Raw genomic sequence first — 10,967 nt, 5'->3', positions numbered from 1 at the left:
TCACACTATTACATCTAGCAATCAACAGCAAAATCAAACCCAATGAAAGTTACATCTACATCAAAACTATGTTGGAATACCTTACACTTTCCACAGAACAGAAACTAAAATAAACTATTATATAATGAGTAACAAATATAGTCCATGGGTTATCTTGTCCATTTCCATGAATATTGTACTAAGCATGTCTTCATTTAAGCAGCTAGGTCCTGGCTGCACTATGCTTGACTGATGCACAAATCTATTATAATCTGTAGCTTCCCTGTCACTTCTCTGGCTCTCCTATACTGCTAAGTTTTGTGTCCTGGCAGTCACGAAAACCTTTTCTGCTGCCATAGTTTTGGTTGATGCTGCAACTTCCATAACCACTTTTATTTTGTGGTTTGGCAAAATAATGGTCACCATCACTGTAAGGGTCAGAGCTTCTGCCTCCAAAGTTTTCTCCCTCCATGGATCCAAAATTTGGAAATTGATTGCTGTAATTGTAAAAAATCATAATTTCGACCAACTCCAAAATTACTTCCATCATTACCAAATCCATTGTATCGATCCCCACTGCCACCATGACCACCACCGTCTTGACTGGCACCAAAGCCACCAAGACCACTGAAGTTGCCTCCATGACTGGAGTTGTCACTGCCATCAACACCACCTCCACAGCCTCCACTAAAATTTCCAGAACCACTTTGACCTCTTGGGGTGGATGACACACTGGCCATCATCTACTTGCCCAGGACCTGCCTGCCTTCATGGTTGTGACCATTCACAGTGTGGCATCTCTGAATGGTAGTTTTGTCCCAGAGTCATGGTCATTGAAAGCCACAAAGCAAATTACCACTGCTTCATTCAGTCATTGTTTCAGTCACTTTGATTTTCCTATACTGTCCAAATGATCTCTGAAGTTGTGGTCGTCCGTGTCTTCTTTAATGCCACCAACAATGATGTTTTTCACAGTTATGTGGATACTTGGCCTCTTGAGAATTCTCATGACACAGATCTCTCTGATTCCACAACTCTTCCATCTATCTTGCATGACCTTGTATTCATAGCTGCATCCACTTCCTCCATGGTGGTACAGGCAACAAACCCAAAGCCCCTGGAGTGCTGGTATTTGGGTCTCTCATTACCATTGTCTGTGTGCATTCTTCATTGCTCAAAATGACTCCACAGACTCTCACTAATTGTTTCAAAGCTTAGAACTTGAGTGAACAGTTTCCACAGTAGTTTGGGCTCTTCAGAAGACTCTCAGATGTGATGGCTGTGAGAACAGAAGGGAATATGTTGACAAACATGTTCCCTGGAATACTTACATGGTCTGTTAGTGTCAGGTATGACTGACCAGCAATATTGCCTTAGCAGATATTTTTGAGGGTTGTGCAATATCACAATTCAACTTAAGCAGCAGGATGTAGGAACAGACCAATCATGCCATAATTTGAGCCAGGTCCCCCAAAGTCCTGCTGTTGAAAACTTAATCCCAGAAATCATAAATGGAGGCTCCCATGTTATATTAGTAGGTTTACAACAAGAAGAAGAGAGACTTGGATTTCCAGTCTCCCTCTGTCTTGCCACTTGATCCCTTCTGTCATGTCATGGCACAGCAAGAAGGCCCTCAGCACCTGTCTCCTTGATCTTTTCCCATCCTCCAGAAGAGTTAACTAAATACATTTCCATTGGTTATAAGTTACCCACTTGGTGATACTCTAATTTAGCAAGATAAAATTGACTAAGAAGCCATGTATCCAGAGGAGAACTAGAGTATAACCATTTCCCTGAGGTAACTACTAGTGGTAAATGCTTTCACTATGGAAAGTAATTGGATGAAAAATCAATCACTTTTTAGATTGGATGACAAATTAAATGGCTGCCCTATGGAAGAAAATTTGGAGGTGGGCAAAGACAACAGGCTCTAAAAGACTATTGAAATATGTGATTGAGGGTTATGGGATTCGGAGAAAAGGGAAGGAGGGAGGAAAGAGAAAAGCGGTGAGAGAGAGCGCAGATGGAGTCAAGAGAATGGCAATTACAGGCTGACAATATTTAACAAATATGTGGATATAAAGGAGCAATGAAGACTGAGGAATTATGGGTAACTTGCACTTTTTGTGGGGCTCACCAGATAGACAAAAGTCTGTAATGGAAGCTGGGCACAGAGGAACAAGAACAGAACTCGATAGATGGGTGCAGAATGGCTCTGGGTTTGTGTGTGAGCAACCCACAATTGAGAAGAGGTGAAATAAACAGGAGGCTGAGTCAATGCATCTGGGTCCTGGGAGAGATGTGTTAGGACCGAAGATAGGTTGAGCAAATCATCTCACAGGAATGGTTAAACCACGAGGGTGATAAAAGTAGGCTTTTCTACTTTATTTATTTATGTATGCATTAATTTATTTACTCCTGCTGCTTAGAAGTGGATCTAAGGTGGCTTATGTTAACAAATAGAAAAAACCCAAAGCATTCAAACTAGAGAGACTCTATAAATAATAAAGGGAAGGAGAGAGTTTGCTGAAATTTCTGAAATATGGTAGAAAAAAGCTTAGATACAAAACATGAAGATGCTCTAATAGTGTTGGTCTTCACTGTAGAGTGAAGGAGATAAACCTTCTAAATAATTGTAGTTTACCATTTCTTTCCCTGTTTTCTTTGTAGTTGTGTACTGTTCCAGATTTCTTACATTCTGCCTTTCCCCCCCCACCGCCCCAACCCAACCCTAACTTGTACTACCTGGGTACTTAGATGAACTTGCTGAAGAGCATTTGCTACCTAGGACATAGAATCTCCATATCTGTCTCTGAGAGAGACAGAGAGAGAGAGAGAGAGAGAGAGAGAGAGAGAGAGAGAGAGAATATGATCGTGGCAGAAAAACAGCAGTCTTCCATTTATAGGTCTGCCCTCTAAATGCCTATAGCAGGCAGGGTTTGGCTGAAGTCAGGAGTGTGCAGCTCCATCGGACTTCTGTGTGTGGCAGGGACCCAATTCTTGAGCCATTGTTTATTGCCTCTCAGGAAATGCATTATCAGGAAGCTGCATTGGCAGTCAAGTACCCATGACCAGAATAAGGCACTGCTTATGAAATATGGTAATCCCAAGCAGTGATGTGACCATTGTGGCCAACACTCACAACAGAAGTTCTATTCTGATCCATGATGCTGACCACATTGTACAAGGAACAGTCATTGACAGGAAGATGGAGAAAAAGGCACAGACTCTTAGATGAGTCACATAATTTGGGACTTTGCATTTCATCTTTTCTTCTCCTTTTACTCTTCCTCCTCCTCCTCTTTCTTCTCCTCCTTCTTCTTCTAACATTTATATATTTTTATTGGAAGGGCAGATCAGCTCTGCAATGGCCAGAGCAGAGGTAATCTGAAGCCCGAAGCCAGTATTTTCTTCCGGGTCTTCATGGGTGCAAGGTCTCAAGGCTTTGGACCATCCTATATTGTGTTCCCAGGCTATAAGCAGGGAGCTGTATGGGAAGTGAAGCAGCTGGGACATGAACTGGTGCCCATATGGAATTCCAGTGCTTGCAAGGTGAGGATTTAGCCAATTGAGTCATTGCAACAGATCCTCATCTTTGGCGCTTATATTTTTGTCTTGCTTGAAAGTTTGCTTTCTCCATTATAGACCAATAACCACATAGAACACTTCACCAAGAAGACCAGTCACCAAACTCAAAAACCATCTTGATTTAGTACAGTTTCAAACAGGTGATTCTACTAATCTGAACACTTTTCTTATTCTTCTCCCTGCTTTCTCTTCCTATTCTCTTGACCTCCCTCTTGCTCAGTCTCTCCACAATCATGTATATGAAACATACTTGATGAATTTGATTTCACATATGTTTATTTTTATTTCACCCACAGGTTTCAGAAGGTGTCTCCAAAGAATAAAATTATGGCCAACCAAAAAGTTCATAATTATCATTTTCATGACTATGTGGTTGAGATTCTCTGACCAAATGACTTTGTATCCCTGTCTGCCCTTACGGCTACACAGTGTCCATTGTAGAACTGAGGTTGTAAATTCTTCTGAGGCTTCCTTGGGTTTTTGATTTTATCCAGAGATTTCATCCATGCTAGAATTCCTATCCAGAAAAGAACAGCATGCCAGCCTCAGTGTGAGGGCCAGCGACTAAGGTTCTTGAGGTCCATCCAAGGACTCTGGGTTTGGGTACACCGATGAGTGGTTGAAGTTGCATTTCAAAGAACCCTCAAAGGAAATATGTAATTCAAGCCAAAGGTCAAAGCTAATTTTTATATCAAAAAAGCACTCTTCCAGCGATAGCCTTTATTTTAGAAATGAAATTATCCTGACCTATATTTTCCTATTCCAACTTTTTATTTATTATCTAGACTACCATTTTTTCTAACCTACATTTAGGGCATGTGGACAAAAGAGGCAGATAGCAGAGCTTTCTATAGTTCTGGGGGGCTCTCAACCTCTTCAAAATCTTCAGTTTGTTCATCCTTTGGCAAGTGTCTGATTTGGCCAAAAGAGAAGAGTGTTTGAAAACACCTGTGTTATCCTCAGTTCTTGGCTAGAACTGAGACAGAGAATTGCTTATTTTTTAGCTAATGAACCCCCAAACCACCATCTCCTAGCTGAGTGGTTAGTGGAAGAAAAGGGAAGGCTTTCATTTCCACCGTCACAGTTTAAAGTTGTAACAGGGAAAACACAGCAGCTAGTGACAGTGAGTTAAGTTCATTTGGGAGATTCAAGGGGCAGAAACTTGTGATTTCCTTTCCAATCACATTTTTTCTGTACTCAGGGTCATCCATCTACTGCTGTCAACTGCACACTGGCTGGCAGCTAATTTCAGCCTTGTTAAAAGCTATCAATTATTCTGGCACTTAATAATGTCACTATGGTATGGCATTTAAGGTCAAGGCTCATCAATATCCCAAAATATATCACTAGGGAGGGGGTCATTAATAATAATGAAAATAGTAATAGAAAAGTATTAAAATATTCACTGCTATTTAGCCTAGTTTCTTTTATACTCTTTTATTGTCTTTCATAATTTAAGGCTCACTGGTTTTATTAACCTGAGAATAAATTGGGACCAAATTCTTTTATGTACAAGAGACTTTGAAGTGAAGTTAAGAATTATATTCTAGTTTTGATGACATCTCAGACAAATTCACTGCTCACCATAGACCTCAGCTTTCTGGTGAGGGAGCAAATCATTTTTCAAATGATATGTACAGATCTTTACAGGTAAGAGTGCTTTCATTTGTATAAAAACCACAACCCATGTATGTGTGTTGAATTAATTTTTTGTCTGTTCTTCAGCACTTTTTCCCTTAAGTCTAAAAAATTCACTCCAGTATCATACAGAAGTTGAGCCAGGTTCTTACTGCAGGGGATACACCAAGTGAATAGATGTCTCTTAGTCTCTAGGGTAAGATCAGGGGGTGGGGTGGGGAGAGAACTGGATAGTGTGTCAAGTCCTTGATTGTCAGGAACACAAGTTCAAAAGAAGGCCAGTTTAAATACTACCAACTTTATAGTGTTTTCTTTATATCTCTAGGTGATATTTAATACTTCTTAATAATTATGTCAACATATTCATGTGATATCTTTTAAACTTTTTTTGCACCAAAGCTTGTTTTTAAATTCTGCTTTCCAAGTATGCATGTGATTGGTTAAACATTTTGAGAAAATGTGCTCCAGGTAGGCAATCCTTTATTACAATCCAGCTCTTCTTCCAGCTTTGTCATGTGGCTCCACCTTGGCACATGGATCACTTGCCAATAGATGATAAGCCTGGGAATGGACAGCCATGGATATATAGTGACTCATTCAGTTAATGGTGTGAGTGGGGAATGACATAAAATCACATGTAACCATGTAAAGCAGAATTTACCAAACTGGAGTTTTCTAGAGATGTTAATGTAGGCCATGTCTGTTTTTCAGTGGACAGGAAATAGTTAGGAAAGGAAGGTGATGGCTGAGGATTGGGTTATGGCTTTAATGGGGAAAAAGAGGTGGAGGAAAAGAAACACAGACTTAGTCTGTCAAGTGGAGCCACTATTTGAGAAGGCAAGGGGTAGAGAGAGGGAGGTGATGACCATGGAGAGGTTCATAAACCAGATGATACAGAAAGTTAAATCTTTTTTAAAAATTATTACTATCATTGTTGTTGCTTTGACCAGGCTTAATGATTGTAGAGTAATGAAAGAATTGCACATCTTATCATTGAAATCAGAAGCAAATAGCATTGTTCAAGGCCATCAAGTCCATGATGTCTTACTGACTCTTACTCCTGCTTGTTAGCCTCTTTATAATTATCTAATGCAAAAGAAACTAAAGAAAAGTCTAAAATGCCTCTGTTGTCCCAACACTTTTTGTTGTTTCTCAAAATCCAGACAAACTTGTTCAGGATAACAAATCTATAAGAGATCCGTTTTCCATATTCCATGTTCATATTCTTTAATGGAAAGTAAATGGCCAGTAAATGGACACATGGGATGCTTATTTTCTTTGCTGCACAGTCTGCCTTTGGAATTGGTGCCTGTGATGGCTACCTGGGCTCTTCCTTTCATGATGGCTTGTGATAACCTTTTCAGATTGTTGCAGACAAACCACAGCTCCAGCTCCTTGATGCTGTGGGCCAGCAACTGCTGCAGGTCCTTGATGCTTTCATAACCCAATACTAGGCATCAAGATGTGGCTTTTGAATCTTTTCTACATGCTGTGGTCAGTACCTCTGAGTTTTGGCCTGCTACACTTAATCTGGAAATTTTGATTTCATTGCTATTGAAGTTGATCCTCTGCTTGACAGTCACAGACTTCACAGGATCTAGAGGGCCATGTTGCCAAGCATGAGTCAGCTGCCACTGTGGATGAGCCCTCTGAGGGGATTGTGACCCAAAGTGGGTCACTGAGAAATACTGGGTCAGGGGATGCAAATAAGTGAAGCAATGCACACTTTATTGAACTCAACAGCAGGTATATGTATATGTATATGTATATGTATATGTATATGTATATGTATATGTATATATACACACACACACACACACAGACTAGGCAGGTCACCTAGGCAACCACACAAAGCCCCTCCAAAGATAACAAACAAGGAAATGAAGTAACAGTCATCAAAGTAGTAAACATGTTTTTTAGGAACTGATTCTGACGATTAAACCAATTAATTGAGGAAGGGGGTACGCTTGGCTACAAGCAACTAATAACAAAGGAGGCACAGGGAGGCGCCGTTTATCCCTAGCCATGCTTGGCCAGTGAGGCAGCCACAGTCCTATGGTGAAGTCTTGTTCCTGCTGGCACACTCAGTCGGCTGAGCGCATATGAGTTCTGGGGTCCTTGGGCATCCGATGGACTGGTTCAGGGGGCGAACTTTCACATACCATTCCCATAGAAGTACTGGGGAAGAGCCAGCCATTGCTACTTTGCAATTATAAGGAAACAATTTATACATATTAATATACCTCATGTAATGAATACAGGTAAGCTTAGATGAAAAGATATGGAGTTAAATATTACTTTATATAGATGTTATGTTTCTGTTAATAAAGGTTAGAATTGTTATGAATTGTACAGTGTACTTACATCACTCTCAATAAAGTTTCATGAGATCTTCTCTTGGTTTATATTTGTAACATAACAAGGTTATTAAATCTATACATGGTGTTAATTTCCAGCACTCCAGAGGATGTGTTTACAAAATATATACATTGATGAGCATAAGAATAATGGTTCTGGAGCCCTTTGGCTGCTGGCCAAATCCTCTGTGGGCACATTTCCTGCCATGCCTTGAATTTTCATAACAGCTCTGCAAGTTCAATCCTAATCCCACAATTCCTTTCTGGCATCTAAATATGGGGAATCTGAGGTTCTGAAAGTCACTAAAGTTACTATTCCAAGGACACAATTAGCAAGGATGGAGTTGGGATTTACATGGAGTCTGAACACAACTCTTTTCCCCATATATATACCTTTACCTCTCAGTAAAGGGGACACTGAGAATACTAATTCTCTTAACTCTTTTATTAAAAATATTTATTTATCTTTATTGTAAAGTCAGATACACAGAAAGGAAAATCTTCTGTCCCTTGATTTCACTCCCCAAGTGGCCACAATGGCCGGAGCTGAGCTGATCCAAAGCCAGGCCAAGCCAGGAGCCAGGAGCTTCTTCCAGGTCTTCCACATGAGTGCAGGGTCCCCAAGGCTTTTGGCCATCCTCTGATGCTTTCCCAAGCAATTAACAGGGAGCTGGATGGGAAGGGGAGCAGCCAGGACATGTACCTCTACCCATGTGGGATCCCAGTGCAAACAAGATAAAGATTTAACCACTAGGCTATAGCACTGACCGGATATGAACTTTCTTCCACATCATACTAACTGTTTCCATGTTTTGAAGTATTATAAATAGCATAATAGCAAGGACATAAATAGAAAATTTATTTTGCATTTATGATATATGTACATCAATTATATCATTTAATTCTCACACATGCATACTAAATCCAAGAACCAGGAAATCAATCCTTAATGGAGAGTTTGAGTGTCTTGTTTGGAATCCTGGAGAGCATTGGCCAGGGAGGCAGGACCATCCATATATGCTGCAGGGGAGCAGAACCAGTGTTTACCTGGAATTGTCTTCATTATTTCTCTAATCTGCAGGCCAAGTGTTTGCTCTTCTCATTTCCTGTGAAGGATGCAGGATGCTGGCTGCCACAAGAAAATGGGAAGTAGACTAGGATTTGAATTTTGCTGCATTTTTATCAGTGAACATTTGGAGTTGGTAGCCAAGTGAAATCAGTTAATGGTGCAAAAATATTGTCTTTATGAAAAGCATATGAACTATTATCTTTTCAGAATAAATTAGGGCACAGGTTTTTCCAGAATTATCTGAAAGGATTTTTCTAGTTTCTTTCTAACTGTTCTAGCTCAATTGTGTGACACTAAATTGGCTTTAAGAGATTAGGAAAAGTAAAAAAGAAACATTTACTGTGTTAGGACTAAATTTTATGTAGTTAGCTGTTTAAATAATTAGTGAATAATACCTTAACTAATCAATCTGGAAGTTAACTTTGTACTGCTATTGGCACTTTATTTCCTTCCTTCCTTCCTTCCTTCCTTCCTTCCTTCCTTCCTTCCTTCCTTCCTTCCTTCCTTCTTTCCTTCCTTCCTTCTTTTCTTCCTTTCTTCCTTTCTTCCTTGTTTCCTTCCTTTCTTCTTCTCTTTTTAGATTTGTTTGCAAGGCAACATGTCAGAGCAACAGTATGGGTGAGAGTGAATGAATGACTTCTATCTGCTGGCTCATTCCCCAAATGTCTACAAAAGCTAGGTTTGGGTCTGGTCAAAGCCAGTTGCCAAGAACTCTATCCACGTTTCCCACATGGGCTACAGGGAGTCAAGCCCATCATTTTCTGCCTTTCCAAGCTAAGAAGTAGAGCACCAGGGACTCAAACTGACTCTCCAATAGGAGATGGTAGCCTTATAAGCAGTAGCTTAATTTGCTGTGCCACAGTGTCAGCTTCTTAGGTTGTGTTTCTGTCACTTAAAATCAGAAGAATCCTACTTACTTACAATACTTGACACTTTGAATGTGATTAATGTGAGGCCATGTCAATGTTTCAGTAGAAATTGGACTCAGAATATCTAAGTTCTCTGCTCATGCCAATTGATTTTATAGTTTATACATTGAGTGTATTCTGGATTTACATTTATAAATTGATTTACTTTCTGGATTTGGCTGTTACCATTCTTTGTTAGCTAATCTACTCTCTACTTTTACTGGTGAATTCCTCCAACATTCACAGTGACAGCATGAAATTTACTGGTTATTTGAACAAATGACCTGGCCAGGGGTCATAGTACAATCATCTTTTATTTAGTGATTGTTTTCTTTCAAGGTATTTGGAAAAGGCCCAGAAGTCATTTTAAAGTTTTAACAGACTAAAAACATGAAAAATATTTTGGAAAAATTTAAACATATACAAAATGGAAAAATAGTGCAACAAATTGCTGTGCAGGTATTCTAAATCTTTAAGTCATCACTCTAACAGTGTGTATATTTTATATCTTTCCTGCTCTGTCTCTCCCTTTCTTTTTTCTTCTCTTTCTTCTCTTTGCTAGAATATTTTAAAGCAAACCCTAACAGACAAGGACTTTCCAAAAACACAAGTACAGTGCCATTATCAGAGCTCACAAAGCTGGCAGCAATTTCTTAAAATCGGACATTCACTTTAAATCCCCTGATTTTCTTTTGCCATTGCTTTGGTTTCAGTTGTCATCCAGAAAGATCTACCTGTTACAATTAATTGATGTATCTCTGGAGTTTCCTCTAAAGAAACATCTTCAAAGAGTTCATGGAAATTCAGATGATGAAAAAAGCATGCATGAAGTTCAAGACTTTTTTTAATTCCTCTTCTGGAATTCTCTTTGTATACTTGTGACTGTGTCAGATCTAGCTATTAAATCACTGTGAAGCTTAGTGGTTTTCATCAACAGCCTGTTGTTTAGTACAGGAGTTCATGGTTTGGCAATGTGAACTGAGCTCAGTTGTGTCAGCTTAAGACTGGTCAGTGTGTGATGATGATGGGAGATTCTGGGCTTACCTGAGGTGGGTCATCTTTACTTTCTGTGGTACACTCCTTTCCAAGGAGGCTGCCTGAGTTTTGTTCAAGCAGTACCCGCATTCCTTGAGAGCCAGTGAGAAACCCTAGAAGACCTCTGGAACCTGAGTTGAACTTCCCATGCTGCTCTGTCTCATTCCGTTGCCAAGGGCAATCCACATAGATTCAAGAAGGAAAGAAGAAAATCCTACCTTTGATGGGAGAAGTTGTGTTGCGAAACACACAGGTGTACTGGGAGGGGGATACTTGCAATTGCATAACAATTCATTATAGTCACCTTCCAAATATGTTTGAACTTCAAGAATTTAAAAAATCTGTCAGACCTCTCCAAATCAAAGTTGTAACTATTCTTAAATCAGTAGAAAT

General features: G+C 39.7%; 1 pseudogene; it reads right to left on the bottom strand.

Annotated features, from left to right (window-relative positions):
- Positions 1-265: 265 nt before the first annotated feature.
- Positions 266-10,664, bottom strand: LOC105941702 (heterogeneous nuclear ribonucleoprotein A1-like 3; annotated as a pseudogene).
- Positions 10,665-10,967: the final 303 nt, after the last annotated feature.

Source organism: Ochotona princeps, chromosome 15 (genome assembly GCF_030435755.1).
Source record: "Ochotona princeps isolate mOchPri1 chromosome 15, mOchPri1.hap1, whole genome shotgun sequence".
Taxonomy (NCBI): Eukaryota; Metazoa; Chordata; class Mammalia; order Lagomorpha; family Ochotonidae; genus Ochotona; species Ochotona princeps.
Note: the sequence above shows the minus strand (reverse complement) of the source record. Positions and strands in the feature narration are given on the sequence as shown.